Source organism: Vicugna pacos, chromosome 23, assembly GCF_048564905.1.
Source record: "Vicugna pacos chromosome 23, VicPac4, whole genome shotgun sequence".
In the NCBI taxonomy this organism is placed as follows: Eukaryota; Metazoa; Chordata; class Mammalia; order Artiodactyla; family Camelidae; genus Vicugna; species Vicugna pacos.
The window spans coordinates 29738136-29757788 of NC_133009.1; the positions used below are offsets into that span (position 1 = coordinate 29738136).

Consider the following 19653-nt stretch of genomic DNA (forward strand, 5'->3'; position numbering starts at 1 on the left):
ACTATAGATAAATGTGTGTTTAGAAAGCACTGATTAACATACAGATTTTAATATTTTTAAAATCTATTCTTACAAAAGTTCTTTTCAGGCATTATCTAAAATATGAACTCATGGAAAGATATTTTCAAAGGAAAATACCTTGCGAAAATATCCTGCAGGAAAAAATAAGAGAGAATATTTAACGTTACATTTATATCTTGCATAATTAATATGTAAATTTTCTACAGGGAAAATATTTTACTAGTTTTTCTTTAACAATTCCAATTAGTGTAATATTCAGTATTTTTACAGCATAAGGGTACTAATCACTTTCATATTTTGAAACTTTACATCTGCACTGATAATTTTTCAGCACACAATATCCCCAAAAGACTAATTAAATGCAAAATCAAAAACCATTTTCTCTAATACATTCAAAAATATATATAAATATTTCAGGTAAAGAGAACCCTTTTATAATAACTTGATGAATTTTCAAATGGATTAATTATTCTTTTAATTATAATTTTTATGCTTTATAATGATAATTGGTTATTTGAGTTATCGCTTGAGTCTGGAATGTAAAATGTATTACTGTAGACTATGTCTTCACTCGTTAGTTTTTCTTTTTTTCCCTTGTTAATTGTATCCTTTTAGATGAATCAATATATTTTCCTCTAAAATGCACTGTAAGTGAGCCCAAATAAAACGATTTATACAGTGCCAACACACTATTTTTCAGGAGTTCTATATTTTGAATATTTAAGCCTTTTATTTGTTTTCCTCTTTTACAGCAACACTGTCAAAAATAGTTACAACAGATATACCAATTGATAAATACAGTAACATAATAAAATACAAAAGTTCTTCCTAGCTTATGGTTTAAATGGCTACTTAAGAACCTTTAAACATAGGGAAAAATAAACAGTGTCAGGGAGTGGAGGGCACCTGATGCCGATGTGGGAAGATGAAAGATACGTAGTAATTTTGTTAGTAAAGGTGTTTTCCCACTTAAAAGTAAACAGGACCCCTATTATACTTTCTGAACTAAAATATATTTTTATTTTTGATGATAATACTTTGACCTAATCCAGTATAAAGTAGAATTTGTGAGCTTTGTATGCAATAAAGTGAATATTGTTCTCTACATCAAGATGTCTGATCCTCACCCCAGTGCTATATTACCAAGTGTTATTCAGTCAGTTACATTTTCAAGGCATCTCTTTCCATCATGAAATTAAGGTATTGACATATACAAATTATAAGTTAACTATAACTGTATAGAATTTAATATGCCTTTTATTTCCATTATCAGCTCTATTTGTTTAACTATTAATTTTATGTTCCAATATAAATCATCTTTACATTACTAAATGTCTTTTATGAAATACCAAAAAGTTATTCACTCACTTTTTCAAGCATCACTTACTGAGTATATGTTAGCTTCTGTGCTTTATTCTGGATTTTGGGAGCCAGAAAAATGAGATAATCTCCCTGCCTGGAGGAGTCTAATATGACTGAACATTCATCTCAGTTATACTACCATCGCATACACTTTCTGGTAGTATTGTTTTGTATTATTTGAAGCCCATATGCTCTTGTATTATTGCTAGTTACACATATATTTATGCTTACATACTTATGTGCAAACATACACATTTATGTGTCCATATATGTATATCTTATTGATTGATATGTATGTGTTTTGTGTGTTTATATCTTATTTCTAAGTGTATTTCAAGATACACTAAAAATAGACAGTTCTTTAAGTTTATTTTTCACCACTTCTATTCCAGTAGAAATACATAAATATTATAAATATTTGCTGTGATGCAATTTACAAATCCAAGCTGTCTTTCTCTAGCATTGTAATATAATATCTACAAGCTTGCTTTAATTACCATGGCCAAAAAGGTAGGGAGGGCCTGCTGATTCCTCCTTTGACCCAGCCTGGTGACGCTGAGCACCCTGGACGAGGATGAGGGCGAGACGTCCGCACTGCGCGTGTCAGGGGCATCGGTGGAGGGAGAGCGGGAGGGCTGTGTTATGCTCAGCAGCTGTTTAAAAGAGATGCCTCCCCCCAAGTCAGCAGATATTATCTACCACCTACACTCAGATGAGTTCAAAAAATACTTTTTAAGAAATACAAAGTTCAGTCTCTTGGTGGTTTGTTTTAACTTAGTGTTTGTTTTACAAGTCAGACTACTGTTTGGCTCAAGTCAGTCCTCCTATGTTTTCAAACCTGTTGCATTATTTTAGTGCCTATGAGTAGGATTTAAATATTATAGATAGAAATTTATAATATCATCTAAATATTCATGTTTAGAAAACTATGCAAGTTCCTACTCAATTATTATTTTGTGCAGACAGTGCTTAATCTTTTAGGCAGCCTTTCAAATATTTACTGAGTACTTACCATGTTCTGGGCGTAGTGCTAGGCACTGGGAACATAAAGTTAAACTAGTAGAGATGGCCCTTTGGTCTTGGAGTTTACAGTGTAATAAGGAAGAAAGATTGTAGTAATGAATGAATGGGTAAATCAGTAATATGATGTAGGCCCTCGAGAGCCATATTGCCAGAGAATTTATTAGAAAACATGCTTAAGAGATTAAGCAACCTGTTCAGGGTCACAAAGTCAGAATGTGGGAGAGTTAGGATTAAACAGAAGGATGATTTATGCCAAAGTGGCAATCGTGACAAAGAGGATCTTACACTTGAAAGAGCTGAGGTGCCCCCCGCCCCAGTGACTGTCTTATATCTCTGGGGAGTAATGCTGAATAAATCACTGTTTTATCTCCTACTTCTCACCACCTCAATGCTACTTATCTTTAACCACGAACATCTGAGGAAAGAGCGGAATGAACACAAACAATACGTAGTGGAAAAATATACCGTGTAAACGAGAAATAGAATGAAGAGAGGGGTAGAATGAAAGTGTCCCGAGTGCATGTTTATTTTTTATATTTCCAATGAAGCAGTTCTGATCGACTCCTCCCCTTATTACAACCTAACTGCAGTGGCACTAAAGTTTGTTTTGAGCACAAAATTCTTAACTGGGACCAAGCCGTCCGAGATGACAGATGTTAGTGCCCTGGTCAAGAGAAAGACTGGTCACGCTGATTTAGGTGACAAAGCTGCTGTGGCAGTGTCACCCTGAAGAGAGTGACACTGGTGACAATTAAGGGGAAAACACCTATCTGACAGTGAGGGCAGTGAAAATGAACACCAGCAGGAAGAAATAACATGAAATGAATTAAAAGAAGGGCAAGAGAGAGCTAGTAGAGTGTGATTTCAGAATCTTTTCTAGGAAGAATGAGCAAAAATTTTACCTAAAATCAGCATTGATCCCTATTGATTGGCAGAATGGACTCCACTAACAGTGACAGTTTAAAGGACGATAAAGTATCACATTGCTGCAATTAAATATAGAACTGTGATGGTAATTTTTAGAATTTGGTATTTGGTGATTTCCCTTTGATCATATCGGTAACATATCACATTCCCTGTGATAGTTTTAAACTGTTCAGATTTCTGTACAGGGTGATGACACACAGGCAGTATTTGGCTCTAGGGCTTTCTCTGACCACAGAACAATGCCAGTGCATCCCCCCCCCAATTGCTTTTTGTTTGTAAGTGTCAGCTTAGAAATGCTTTTCATGTTTCCTCTAAATGGTAATCCCATTTTTGTGTCTCTCTTATTTATTTTCTTTGCTTCAGTTTATTACTGCACACTCTCTTATGCCAGCCTAACAGATTTTGGTGACAAATACTGTCAGATACAAAAATGGGAAGAAAAATAAAACTGTATTATTTGTAGAGGCATTTTCAATTACCATTGCTCCTTGATATAAAACCATGAGCAAGCTAGGACAGAAATTATTATCCCTATTTCATAAATGAAGACACAGATGCTAAAAAAAAAAAACTTGATATATCCTATGCGAAGTCACACTGTTAAATTTTGCTACGTTTAAACACAAACATTTAATGGAATCCATAAATGTTTCAGCCTAAATTTTACCAAAGCACGCTCATGGAACTTCACTGGCCTCCACCTGAATTAAGACCTACTTTTGTTTCTCAGATGTGCACAGGGCAAGCCCAGGTTTCTCTCTGCACATCTATCAGTACGGGCATTGGTTTAATGTGGGCAACCAGGGCAAGTGAATCCTCGGCATCAGGGACGTACTCTTAGCTGGTGGAAGACAGAATTTTTGATTCAAAAACAACTGTGAAGGTACACATACTTTTATTATAAATATATATATTTTAATGCACATACCCATACACATGTATATATGAAATACTTGTTGCTGGATTATTTTTTTAATGAGCCTGCAGAGAGAACTTTAAGACTTTACTTCATTAAGGCCAGACAGTTTCATACTCCAGCAACCCTCCCTCACCTCCTCAGTCTCATTCCTTCTCTCTCTGGTATGTAGGCCTAGGTAAAGTTTAATTGTGAGAAATTACCCTGATAACTCCTGATTTATCAAAGTTCATCCAGAGTATAATTCCTACACATTAACACTGTCAGGACTTTCGGATTTAGCCTGAATTGGATAAGTCATTTCTAATGTGCCAAAGGAAATATGTTTCCTTGGGGAATTTGAAAAGGCCATGGTAAAATTCGGACAGAAATATAATCAACGAAATTTCCATCCTACTAGTGTATATTTCCTTTTCTGTAAAATGTCCTTTTTCGAAGTAATATATCTATTCCAGTTGCACCATAAAATTCCTAACACCCACTGCTGAACTAAATCAAAGCCAAATGACCATATGGTTAAATTGTTCACCAAGGAATACTGCTTTTTAAAATTCTTTTTACTTTGTCTACAGTGGTCCCCAGCGAATCCTGATGCATTAAGAATGTCTGACGCATTAGCATATTTTATAATTGAGCTGAGAGATGATGTTACTACTAATTTATTTTTGAAATATTAACTTGCTTTTAAAGAAAGTATAATGTGTAAATGTCAGAAATATTTATGGTAACACATCATTATATCAGGTATGCCCTTGAAATCCCAAGCTGCATTAACATGAAGATTACTATGCCTTTGAAGAAAGGTTCCGCTGTGTTAAGGACCATGGTAGTTTGAGTCATGCTATGGAACTGTCCAACACGAGTAAATAAATAACGGCGCAGACTCAAAATAATTAGCTACTATCATGTTAGTAAGAACGATTCAGAGGAATTGGCACATGGTGAAGTTTACACTACTACTGATTTCCTGTGAAACAGTATGACACTTCTGTTTCATAGAATGGCGCTCAGCATTCAGTTGTGCATTGTAACTTCTGTGGTCTCATCATTTCACGTAAATCCTGTTTCCCTCCAAAATTTCAAACTATTCATGATAAGAAAATAAGCCACATTCTACACATCCCTCGTAGCATCTATATTTATTCAATGCTTAAACATAATTCTTTGTTATGTCACTTAAGTAAATTTTGAGGTGACTTAGATAACAGAAGTTGATTATCTGACTATAACCAAAAAAAAGAAGACTGACACCTGGAAAGTATTACATGCTAATAAGTAATTGGTCAATTAATGTAAGGTTTTATATTTATTACGGGCAAGGCTGCACACTTATATAATTATTATTGCTTGATTTACTGGATTAAACACATGAAGCATGCAAGGGAAAGGTATTGGAGATAATAAGACGTGTCATTAATGAGATTTGTTTGAATCTGAATATTTGAGTACCAGGAACAATGCTTACCAAAGTCTAGAGAGTTTATTTTATATTTTCATGCATAAACACTCATTTACATATCCTTGGTAAAGTAAGTCAGGAATATAAATTAAAATATATTCAAGCAAAAGCAATTTATTAAAATATGATTTTCACAGTTACATTTTGAATACTGGAGGGAGAATTGGGGTGAGTGACTTAGAGGGGAAAGACGGTGTCTCTTGTAGTCTCCTTACTAAGTTTTAATTAGTAACTTTACTAATTTTTACTAATTAGTTTACTAACTTTTATTTTTTAAGAGCTTTAGAAGGACTAGTGTTTCCTCAGAGCATATTTTACAAAATGGTGATCTATAAGATTTCTAGTGCTTCTCTGTCATTTGGGAAAAATACATCTGTTTCTTCTACTCCTTTAATTATGTAATTAACACTTGCCACAAAAATAGTTAGGGAGGAGCTTATTACTTTACAACTCAGAATGACCACTCGATAGAAGATAGATAGGTAGGTAGATACATGGCTAGATAGGCCCTGGGAAATTATATGTCAACCAAAAGACCTTGCCTGATTTTAGCTATAACATTTTTTATACTTTTTACTTTTTTCACTCACCAGAGATCATTCTAATGATCTGTCAAATGATTAAAGCAAAAAGGATAATAACAATTCATGGTAATATATAATCACACATAAAATATACTCACTTTACTTCACTTTGCTTTCTAAATCATAAAAACATCATTATGGACCAGACCATTCTCCCCTCCTCTTCAGAGGCTTACAGCACTGTTAGAAATTATCGAAGGTCACATCAGCTTCTGAGATGCTACAAGGTATCTTAGTTTGGGTTATTGGGGAAGCTGACCCTCAGACAAGAATTCCAGTGAAGAAATTTGAGTTGGGAGCCTGAGGAACAATGGCAGGGGACTGAAGATTTGACACAAAGAAGGGATGTAGTTATGAAAATATGTTTTATGTAGTCAACATCCACTGTGGGTGACTGGAACTTAAACAGCAAGTAAACCAGAAAATAGTACAAATTATATTGTGTCAGAATTATCACACTGGGTGGATGAAGGTAAATAAAACTTTTTTATTTTATTTTATTGAAGTATAGTCAGTTTACAATGTTCTGTCAATTTCTGGTGTACAGCACAATACTTCAGTCATACATGAACATACATGTATTCATTTTCATATTCTTTCACCATAGGTTACTGCAAGATATTGAATATAGTTCCCTGTGCTATACAGTATGACCTTGTTGTTTATCTATTTCATGTATATTAGTATCTGCAAATCTAGAACTCCCAATTTATCCCTTCCTCCTCCCCCTCCTCCCACCTCCGGTAGCCATAAGTTTGTTTTCTGTATCTGTGAGTTTGTTTCTGTTTTGTAAATAAATTCATTTGTCTCTCTCTCTCTCTCTTTTATTTTTTTTTAGATTCCATATATAAGTGATAAACCTTTTTTTTTACTTGAAGTATACTTGATTTACAATGTTGGGTTAGTTTCAGTTATACACATATATATTTTTTCATATTCTTTACTAGAGGGTTTACAAGATATTGAATATAGTTCCCTGTGCTAAACAGTAGGACTTAATTGTTTATCTATTTTATATATGGTAGTTGATATCTGCAAATCCCAAACTCCTAATTTACCCCTCCCCCACCTTCTCCTTTGGTAACCATAAGTTTGTTTTCTATGTCTGTGAGTCTGTTTCTGTTTTGCAAATAAGTTCTTTTGTGCCATATTTTTAGATTCTATATATAAGTGATATTATATAATATTTGTTTTTCTCTGTCTGACTTACCTCACTTAGTAAGAGAATCTCTAGGTCCATCATGTTGCTGCAAATGGAATTATTTCATTCCTTTTTGTGGCTCAGTAATATTCCATCACACACACACACACACACACACACACACACACACACACACACACAGATAAACTCTTACATACCAACTACTTTCAGTCAGTCATTAAAGATGCTCCCAAGACAAGTGATTTCCAGGCATGTAAGGCCTGCCATGAGCTGACAGTGGTCTTCTGTGGTTGACAAAATGCCTCAGACAAGAGAAAATATATTGGCAGATGGAAATCAGCTGAAGCACGTTGCATTTGTTATCAGAGCAGTGCTTCACTCTACTAAAATTAACAAATTTAACTTCAGTCCTATACTACCATTAGCAGAGAATCATTCACTGAAGGAAGTGGAATTCCCAGACATTTCCAAGGCTTCTGTATACATAGCCTGACCTACCACTGATGCCCTAGTGATGGCACAATGGGCAAAATATATTCAAAATATATAAATCAACAAGGAAAAAAAAGCAGACCTTTAAATAGAAAAATGGGCCAAAGATTGGAACAGGAATTCCACTTAGTTGATTTCACAGTGTCTAATCACAATTTATTAGAAGGTGATCCAATTCGTCTGATATGAGGGGAAATTCAAAATAAAATAAAAATATAAGGCTATTTCATAGTAATCAGACAAGAAAAAGAAATAAAAAGGATCCAAGTTGAAAGAGAAGAGGTAAAATCATCACTAGATGCAGATGACATGATACTATATATAGAAAACTATAAAGGCACCACACAAAAACTACTAAAGCTAATAAACGATTTTGGCAAGGTAGCAGGATACAAGATTAACATACAGAAATCAGTAGCATTTCTTTACACTAACAATAAAATATCAGAAAATGGAAGTTAAAAAAAATCCCTTTTAAAATCACATTAAAAAAATATGAATAAACTTAACCAAGAAGGTAAAAGACTTATATGCAGAGAACTAGAAAACATTGATTAAGCAAATTAAAGATGATTTAAAGAAATGGAACGATATCCCTTGCTCTTGAATTGGAAGAATTAATACTGTTAAAATGGCCATACTACCCAAAGCAATCTATGGTAAATGAAGTCCCTATCAAATTATTCAGGACACTTTTCACAGAACTGGAACAAATAATCCTAAAATTTGTATGGACTCACAATAGATCCAGAATTGCCAAAGCAATACTGAAGAAAAAGAATGAAGCTGGAGGAATAACCTTGCAAACTTCAGAAAGTACTACAGAGCTACACTAATTAAAACAGTGTGGTATTGGCACAAAAACAGACAGATGGATCAGTGAAACAGAATAGAGAGCCCAGAAATAAACCCACACAGCTATGGTCAATTAATATTTGAAAAAGAGGGCAAGAATAGACAATGGAGAAAAGACAGTCTTTTCTCAAGGAGTGTTGGGAAAACTAGACAGCAGCATTTAAACCAATGAAGTTATAATGCTCCCTCACACAATACACAAAAATAAATTCAAAACGGCTTAAAGACTTAGACATAAGATGATACTATAAGTTTCCTAGAAGAAAACATAGGCAAAATGTTTTCTGACATAAATCTTAGCAATGTTCTCCTAGGGCAATCTACCCAAGCAATAGAAATAATAGCAAAAATAAACAAATGGGGCCTAATTAAACTTATAAGCTTTTGCAAAGCAAACTATAAAGAAAACAAAGACAACCTACAGATTGGGAGAAAATATTTGCAAAAGATGTGACTGATGTGGGCTTAATTTCCAGAATATACAAACAGCTGATACAACTTAATAACAAAAAACAAACCACTCAATCCAAAAATGAGCAGAAGACGTAAACAAGCAATTCGCCAGTGAAGACATACAAATGGCCAATAGGCACATGAAAAAATGCTCAGTATTGCTAACTATCAGAGAAGTGGAAGTCAAAGCTACAATGAGGTATCTCCCCACACTAGTCAGAATGGCCATCATTAAAAAGTCCACAAATAATAAATGCTGGAGAGGATGTGGAGAAAAGGGAACCTTCCTACACTGTTGGTGGGAATGCAGTTTGGTGTAGCCATTATGGAAAACAGTATGAAGATTCCTCAAAAAACTAAAAATAGACTTACCATATGATCTAACAATCCCACTTCTGGGCGTATATCTAAAAGAAACTAATTCAAAAAGATACATGCACCCCATTGCTCACAGCAGCACTATATACAATAGCCAAGACATGGAAGCAACCTGAATGTCCATCGACAGATGACTGGATAAAGAAGCTGTGGTATATTTATACAAATGGAAAATCATAAAAAATAATAAAATGATGCCATTTGAAGCAACATGGATGGACGCAGAGACTATCATACTTAAAGTGCAGTAAGCCAGAAAGAGGGAGAAAAATACCATATGATATCACTTATATGTGAAATCTTAAAAAAAGACACAAATGAACTTATTTATAAAACAAAAACAGGCTCACAGACATAGAAAACAAACTTATGGTTACTAGGGTAGAAGGGGGTGGGAAGGGATAAGCTGGGGGATAGAGATTTGCAGATACTAACTAATATATATATGTGTGTGTGTGTGTGTGTATTAGATAAACAACACACTTATACACTATAGCGCAAGGAACTATATTCAATATCTTGTAGTAACCTATGATGAAAAAGAATATGAAAAGGAATATATGTATGTATATGTAAGACTGAAACTCTATACTGTACACCAGAAAGTGACACAACATTGTAAACTGATGGTATACCACAATTTTTTTTTAAAATGCTATTTCCTGCCCAACAAAATTGTTTACCTGAAAATTTCAGAGAAGAACAAATGTATATCCAGGATGTGGGGCACCAAGGACTGTCATGCACTGCTGATGGAAATAACACTGGTTAAAAAGAATCTCCTTGTCTATCATCATTTCCTCCCTCTCATCCAGCTCCCTCAAAATACATTCCTAGGAATGTTCTGTTGGCTCAGGAGACTCACCTGCGATGTGAATTAAACCTTCTCTTCTATTTCTCTCATAATCAGTTCTGGTACTCATTTCCAGGACCATCTGCCTTCCAGCTGCAGGAGATGTGTCTTCTCTATGCCATCATCAAGGCCTTTTGATGGTCACAATGCCCTGAGAGGATTGTGGGGTGACCTAGACCTATACTTTCCTTTTCTCAGTGCATTAATGATACTTAACAACAACCAGCCAAAAACTACATGTTCTTATGAATATCATTGGCAGCTTATCCCTTAAATGCTAAAGATATTGCCTGTATCTGTTACATCTAATAATAAGCTACTTTAGATTTTCACCATATCATCATACTGCACATTTGAGATTCTTATCAATTGGGAAGTTATAGAGATCCTGTAATCCCAGGATATTTATCAATCATATTGTCCTTTTTTTTTTTTTTGTCTTTAGGCTGGTAAATTACTCAGTCTTACACAATGATATGTGTAAGCAGTTTATTTGGCAGGTGCAAGGGACATAAGTTGTGGAAGGGGAATTGATAAAGGAATAAAAAACAGCCAATTAGAGCCAATAAAGTGTTCAGTATTAAGCCAGCTGACTAGAAGTGAATGACTGAAGTTAATTCCTGTAGGAGACACTGGGAAACAGTTTAAAACACATGGTTCTGAGTTATTATGTATATGTATATCTTTTGGTTGAGGGCTGCTCCCCAGATATTCTTAATACCTAGTACTTTAAGCTTGCTATAGTGACAAAAGCCATATGGCTTTCTAGAATGTTAGAATAATGCAGACACAGAAGCACAGATTCTGACAATTGAACGCTGTTATATGAAATTCCAAATAAGTTCTTGTGAATATGCTTCACTGCTACTTATAAATATACTTGCATGGAAAAATGTTTTTCTTTATGAAAATGTCATATAAGATACATATTTTTTCTCTTTGAAACCTATCCTTAAAATTATTTCTTATTGAATATAAATCATAGATAAATAGATGAATAGATTGATCTAGCTCATGGTTTTCATAAGAAATATTTTCGTATGTAATCTCAGAAAACAGTATTAACTTCAGCAGTCACTTTTATAAAGGAATGTGGATATTTATAAAATTATGTGATTATTATATTTATAACTATGAGAGAGATTGTTGAATATACTATGATTTCTGAAATTTCTCTTATAAGGCTCTAGAATACACACACACACATACACATATATTTAGAGATACTTTTCTCTGATTTATTTTTATTGTGGTGAAGTAAAATTAGAGTAAATTTATTCTCATTTTAAAAGATCAAATACATAGAAAAAGAAGTCTTTAAAATGGCTAACCATAGAATCAATTGTCTCAAAATTTCTCAGAACAAACTGAAAAGAAAGAAAACATTAAAATATTTCTAACTCTTGCCATGTGTCATTTAACAACACAGTTTCTAAATCCTGGGCACTTTGTTTTATACCAGATTTCAGTTCTTTCAGATATACTGTCCAGAGGCATTTTGAAGATAAACATGCAGGCAATTGAATGAATGACTCCTTTTCACACAGTGAAAACATCCTTTAGGGATTTTATCCTAAAATGCCTTCTTTATTGATATCCTCAAACATTTCTGTTCTTGTAAGGTTTAGATTCTTATTTTAAAAAATGGAGAAATGCTGTTCTTTGACCTTAATATTATTCTACTATTGTAGTAGAAGATTATCATTTTTAGAAACCTTTTTTTTAAAGGCAAAAATGACCTTGGAACAAATGTTATAAATGTTCACATCTCTACTGTTCATGTTTCTCTACTAGGCAATATTGGTTTCCAAGGAATTCATACAAAAAGAAAGAAATGTGATATGTTACTTTGATTTCTTCTCCTAGACAGGGTTTCAATTGTAATTTCAAAAAGAAAAATAATTCTTAGATTTTATTTCTGTGTACTGCTCATTGTTATATACTCTGGTCCTTCCAAAGATGCATGCGTATTTCCTGACAACACAATTATTGGCTTTCTACTTGAAACTTCTGGAAAGTGGAGAATAAAAGGTTAAAGGAAATTGAAACAAATATACAAGTTATTTTTAAAACTGAGAGATTTCTATAAAAATATTTTGAATCTATAAAAAGAGCACACCCTTTCTATATATTCTAGAGTTAAAGTAATATTGGAGAATTTGTTGTTAATATTTTCCTGATAAGTCAAATTGTTAATCTTTTGTTGAATTTCCTTAGATACTAATTATATTTGTCTCTCTCTCTCTCCGCCCCATGTGTCAGAAGTCTAATTATGACATTTAAAAACACAGTTTCTAAATCCTGGACACTTCGTTTTGTACCATATATGTATACAGCAAATCACTATTATCGTCTTGTAAAGGTACAGATTCACTAATATCTGTATCCAGACCCATGTCCCTCATGACACCTAACATGAAGGCTCTGACTAGGAGGCATTCATATGAGATCTGAAAGCTGTAGGAAGGGAAAATCCTACTCGCCCTGGTTAGTTCTGGCAGTGTCAATGATAGTGGCCCCAGTGTCATTTTTCATAAGGCAACAGCAACGTTACCACCAGTGGCAGTGGCTCAAAGAGCAGTAATATGAATTTAATGGGGCTAGCCTAGGGGAAGCACCAGCTTCTTATATTCTGGATACCATCATGTCCCCTCTCTTGCCCCTTTTTAACCACTTTCTAAATCAGTTTCCCCTTTTTCCTTAACACTGATTGATACAGGGAAATTGGGAACATTTTTAATGCTTGATTTTTTTTTTTAAGTAAAATCTTCTTCCGTTTATTTTTCCTTTCTTTCTTCCTTCCTTCTTAATCTACTGAGAATCATATAAATGTGTCATATATATTACATATGTATGTCATATACATGTACATACATAATATATTTTATATATACACACACATATATATACACAAACATACATGCTAGGAAACATACTAGCTTTCAAAGAAACAAAAATGAACAAGACGCAGCCCATTTTTCCATGAAGTAGATAGTCCATTAGAGAAATAGCAGGAGCAGCCCCTAATACAAGTAATTTTTCCACAGTTATATCAGAAATATCATAGTAGATACATGTGTAAGCTGACAAATGAAGAAATAATGGAAAAAATTTATAGGTGAGTGCTCAGAAATAAATCTGGAAGAACAAGTTCAAGTAACAAGTAATTGGGCAGTTGACTACTGTTGCATTGTTTTTAAGATTTCTCACCTTCCTAGCAACACAGAAAGACAGGGCATAAAATAAACATTCTTGTGCAGGTTCAACTTTATAAAATTAACACCAGAATCACTCTTCTCCACCTTTATGATAAGTAGTGATTGACTTTTGTCATTCTCGAGATGTTTTTACTGCCTATTCCCTTCAGTTTTTGCAACAGTTACTAAAATAAAATTTTTGTATGGCTACATTTTTACAATAGCATTACGTATAATACATATGTTATATATACATATTTATCTACAAACATATGTTTGTATAATATAATGTGATGTATGTGTGTGGATGTGTATATATAAATCACATTTTCTCACCTTGAAAGTTACATCCTCCTCTGCACACATTATTGTGATGGAAATTTAAAAAACTATTTTTTAACATACCTCATTTGTAATTATTTTATTCAGAAAAAAATTTAAATGACTTTTTCTTCTAATATATTGTTTTAGATAAAGAATTTTTTTAAATATTTCATCTTAGTTTCTTTTTTATAATAATCTATTTTTTAGATCAGTTTTAGTTAAAAGAAAAACGAGCAGAAATGCAGTATTTAAGTGAGGAAGAATGTTATACTAAGTTTTGGCCCTCTTAATGACCTAAATCAATTAGGCCATTGTTGTTTTCAAGTGTGCTTTAGAGTTTAAAGCAGGATTCCTCAAGCTTGGCAGTGTTGACTTTTGGGATTAGATAATTCTTTGTTGTAGGAAGAGGTCTTGCATTGCAGGATGTTTAACAGCATTTCTGGCCCCTACCAGCTAGATGCAAATAGTGTACCAGCCCCCTCCAAGCTGTGACTGCAAAATATGTCTTCATACATTGCCAAATACCCCCAGGGAAGCAAAACCGCCCTGGTCGAGAACAACTGATTTAGAAAATTGCAGCAACTTTCAACAATTTTTCATGAATTCTAAAACTATTGATTATATACCAGGATATTCTGGTTTAAATCAATATAATAAATACATTATTTCTCTAACTATTACCCTTAGATGAAATATTATTAGTACCAATGATATTTAATATGTAAACAAAGTAGTTTGGTCTTTGAACACTACATTGTTGCTTCTAGAAAAATGCTCAGTCTGTTGTTTGCATGCTAATTCATTTCAAGTTCATTAAATATTCTTTCAGAGAAGTAAAATGCCTAGGATCTCCAATTTGACATTCAAATTTATTTTTGAAGTGTTTATCTGTAATTAGAACTTATAAACCTCAAGCAACTCTTTTAATAACTGATAATAACTTTTAATAACTGATTGATAAATTCACATAGAGTTAAAATGCACATTAAATCTGAATGATTCTCGGGCTTTATCTAATTTGGTCAACCAAAATGAGGTGGCAGACAATTTAACAAGGCTTCCGGTTGGACAGTACACTGCTTGCTCTGCCTTCTCCAGTCTCCTTTACTGTGTCTGACGTTTTCTGCAGCAGTAAAGCCTCCTCCTTCAAGCATGCACGTCAAGGAATTAATAAACAGGCAAAAAATATTCCAAATCATCAGTCATGTATGTACGAGATTAAAGGATTAAAATAAATGGATATACTTTAAGAAGTGGCAAGAATTCTCCAACTTAAAACCTAAACAACCACTCCTACAGTTGCTACCAGAGAAAATCCTACGAGTAATATGTGTACAGAGAAAGCAGTTAAGCAAGCATACTGCAGAATGAACCCAGCTGTGTTCTCAGACTTGAGTGTTGAATCTTAGTTAGCAAGGCTGGATGAGTGAAAAACCGCTGCCTGCCTAGGCTAGAGGCCTTGTGCCTGGAACCAAAATAAACACCAGTGAGCGTCCTTGCTTCTTGGTTGCTTTTATTGCTTTTCCATCCAACAGAAAGACCAGGGGGAAAAAAATTCCAGCCAAAGAGAAGTAATAAAAATATATAAAAATTCAAGATTGATTATAGACTGCCTTCGTACCACACTACAAATTCACTCCTTACGAAAAGTGTCATTAACATTACAGCATGTCCCTGATTATGTCTAAGAACATCTTTTTTTTTTTTAATTTTCAATTGAAAGTCCATTTAGTCTCATATTGGTTCCTTAGGTTATTTCATGCAGGTTCCTCCTGGCGGTTATCTACAGATACAGCTCCTTCCATCCCGGTAACATAAAATTTGCTTGATCCAATTTTTACTAAGGAGTTAGAGAAAATTTTAAAAAGAGATGTGAATTTGAGGCAAGAATAATGTCCTTAGCTCGAGAAGACTGAGTTGCAAAAGAGGCTGGAGATTACAGGTAAAAGGATTACTTTGGAAGGCAAATAGGTGGTTAAACAAACAAACAAAAGACTTTCTGTTCTGCAGAGTAGAAGGTGGTCCCTCAGTCAGGCATGAGTGCAATCTTCCAGCTTGTTTAAGAAGTGCCAGATCGTACGTGGTGGCGTAGCCAAGGAAGAAGCCACCCCGATCTGTTCAGTCGCTTTTCCTATTTGAAGGGCGAGTTCATACACTGGGGAGAGGCACAGATGTTGCATGTATGTATTTGCCGGTTTACTTGGCTGAGCGTGGCCGAGATTGAGGCTGCTCTTTCCCCAGTGCAGAACTGAGACCAGGCAGTCAGGTTCTGTGGGGGTTCAAAGAGCATCAGAGGCGACGCATTTTCGTGTGTCTTAGATCCACAGTGGAAGCTCAGGACGTAGACTCCCTGGAGTTTTAGTCGAGCTCTTCAAAAGACTTCACTGAGTAGAGGAGAGAATTTAGATCCCTCTCAGGTGTTCTACTTGGCTTGTGTTATTAATACGGTTGCTTCTGATCAGCTTCTTGGGTAAGGACGAGGCAACTCTCTCGCTTCTCTTCATCTGTCCTTTCTGTGTTAATATTGGTCTTGAAAAAGCGCCGTTGGCATCTGGTTTGATTTTCTCTTAAGATGCAAGTTGCTCGACTGCTGGCTGGCGATGCCTGCTCATCCTTCTCCACCTTCAGTGCTCCGAAGCAGATAGCCTTGGTCCAGGATGCAAGGCTGTGGATGGGACCTTTCCCTCTGTGAATCTGCCCCTCGGCACTGCAAGATTAAGGGCTCCAGGGGTCCACAGAAAGCCCTAATAAAGTAACTTTTAAACATTAAAATTTTAATAATACCTGTTATTTCTACTTATAAGTTAATAGACTTTTTTTTTTTTTTGAATGACTAACTGTAAAAAACTTTCCCTCTGAGGTCCTCAAAGGAAAGAGCTGCTAAAAACTAGTCCCTGCGGGGGACGTGTTTTCTAGTTAGGGTCTTACCTCTTCTCATCTACCTCTCAGGGCTGCCTCAGCATCCCTAAGTGAGCAATTAGCACTCTCCCTGCTGGCTTGAAATAATGGGAATCTCAACTAAAAAAGGTTGACATTCGAGAACAGATTTTATTAGTTTTTAACCTTTCTTTTGAAAAGCTTTATTCTTTACTTGGCACTAGCCTGTAAAGAAATTCATCCCTCTCCTTTTTCAGTGTGCACACATACATACCCTACAGGACCAAAGAAAATTAAATTCATAATTATTTTTATCTGGGATGGGGCATCTGTTGCACAATTTAGTTCACTCTGGAACGTTCATGCTTTAATTTGAATACTTGTGTGAATAATAATTAAGTAAAATGTATGTCATACTTGACTCTCTTACTATGCAAAATTTGTATGAGGTTTTCATTTCAAAGTATCTTGCACACACTCAAAAACATTCCATTTATTTTATATATTAATATAAATGCAGAAAAATATATAATAATGAAACCAAAAATGATTCATTGTTTTCAAAAACTATTTGTTTACCTGAAATGTATTAATTTGTTAGTATACTTTAATTAACTAGAGAGACAGTACATCATTTACTCCCGCAATTAAAATTTTTTCCGAGCACTGATCCTGTACAGAAATTTATGCTGGGAAAATAATAAAATTGATCATTTGATTGTCAGCTAGGATTCTTCTGTTCGGCATCTTTCATTAAAATGTCATAGAATATATTTGTATTTCTGTTTACTTTCCTAATGTTTAATTAATCATTACTGTTTACTAACGTATTTATTGCAATATAACATACATTTAATATTTTTATAAAATAGATCCCAAAATATATGTTAGGAATTTAGGTTGCTGTGACATGTAACTATGTAGTCTTATTTAGAGTCTTTTCTTCAGCTGGTGTAGATGCTAATTTTGTTTCAGTAAAAACCTTAAAGCATGTAGTCTTCATTATAACCAATGAGGCACATATTATTATTATTATTATTAATATTATTATTATTATTATTATTATTATTATCCTTTTACAGATGTGGAAATTAATACACTGATGAACACAGATGCAAAAATACTCAACAGAATATTGGCAAACTGAATTCAACAATACATTACAAGGCTCATACACCATGTTCATGTCAGAGTCACTCTAGGGAAGGCAGTGATAGTTTAACATCACAAGTCGATCAGGTGAGTCAAGTGACACACCACACTGACAAAATGGAGAACAAAAGCCGTATGATCAGCTCGACAGAAGCAAAAAAAAACATTGAACAAAACACAACATTCATTTATGGTAATAAAATGGGTATAGAAAGAACATAATATATAATAAAGACCATACATGGCAAATATAATAATTATAATAAAGGCCACATATGACAAACCCACAGCTAACAGCATACTCAACACTGAGGAGCTGAAGCTTTTTTTCTAAGTTGAGGAACGAGAGTAGGAGGCCCACTGGGGCCATTTTCTTCAACAGATTGGAAGTCCTAGCCATAGAAAATGGGAAAGAAAAAGCAATAAAAGGCACTCAAATTGGAAAAGAAGTAGAACTGTCACTATTTGCAGATGACATTATCCTATATATAGAAAACCCTAAAGACTCCACCAAAAATTTTTTTTAGAAGTAATATCCAGATCTTGTAAGCTACTTCCGAAAGACTTGATTTTAGCTTCACATGCAGTGGAGGTTACAGGGAGGAGGCATTTTCTGTCGCCTGGCAGTGGGAGAGGAAATGTGACATAATTACATTCAATGAAAAAACAAAATGATAACAAGCCAGGGGCATGTGTGGGAAAACATATTTCAGGTGAGAAGGTGGTGGATTTGATGATGGAAATTGCAGTGGAAAGAAGGGAGACATATTGATGAGGTGGAATTTAGGAACTTAAAGATGTTAAGTTAGATGTAGGAAATGAGGGAGGAGCAGCAAAGGTGGGAAGCTTTGTAGTCAGGGCACAAAGAACAAAGAACAAGTTGGGATAGGCAGGGAAATAGCCTATTAAATAGCTGCATTTGAGGTATCTGAGTTATATTTAACTGAAGAGGCTGAGTATGCGTTTTGATGCATGAGTGTCTCTCCCTGCACACATATGTATTACAGGTAAGGTATTTTATGGTATAGGCTATTTTATTGCCATGGTGAAAATTGTAAATTAACATTAAGAACTCATCCTCTGGTTCATTTAGACCTGAGTTCTGATCACAAGTAAGTCAATCTGGCAAGTTACTCAAATTCTCATCTCTATGATGCTACGTCACACAGTACTTTACAGTGTTAAAGTAAGAATTGAAATAGATGCTGTAGGTAAAGTGCTTAAAGGATTTGGCATGAACTTTACAGTCAATGATAGTGATATTATTATGATTATGATTATTATTTTAAAGGAAAAAAAAACAAATTTAAGGCTTAGCAACTTACCAAAGGCATACAAACATTAAGTGGCAAAGCAAATACTTGAATTTACATCTGTCTGGAATTAGTGCTTGAATTCTAACTATTGTTCTGTTTTGGATTAATGCTATTACCAGAGATAAAGCCCTTGGAGGTAATATGGTTGCCCAGAAATGCATATGGAGTGAATGAATGAATGAATGAATAAGATGAGGTCCCAGGATAGAAATCTGAAGAAAACCAGAACTTGGGAGATGAGATGAGGAAAACAAAACACAAAGTAAAGTAATGTGGATCCAGACATGCATAAGGAAATTTCG

General features: G+C 34.4%; 1 long non-coding RNA gene across 1 annotated transcript; it reads right to left on the bottom strand.

Moving 5' to 3' along the window:
• Positions 1-18: 18 nt before the first annotated feature.
• LOC140688635 (uncharacterized) lies at positions 19-10561 on the bottom strand. The gene is made up of 4 exons (XR_012063341.1): positions 10498-10561; positions 10316-10378; positions 1881-2036; positions 19-152 (listed from the first exon to the last, which is right to left on the bottom strand). It is a non-coding gene; the product is annotated as an uncharacterized lncRNA (long non-coding RNA).
• Between the last annotated feature and the right edge of the window lie 9092 nt (positions 10562-19653).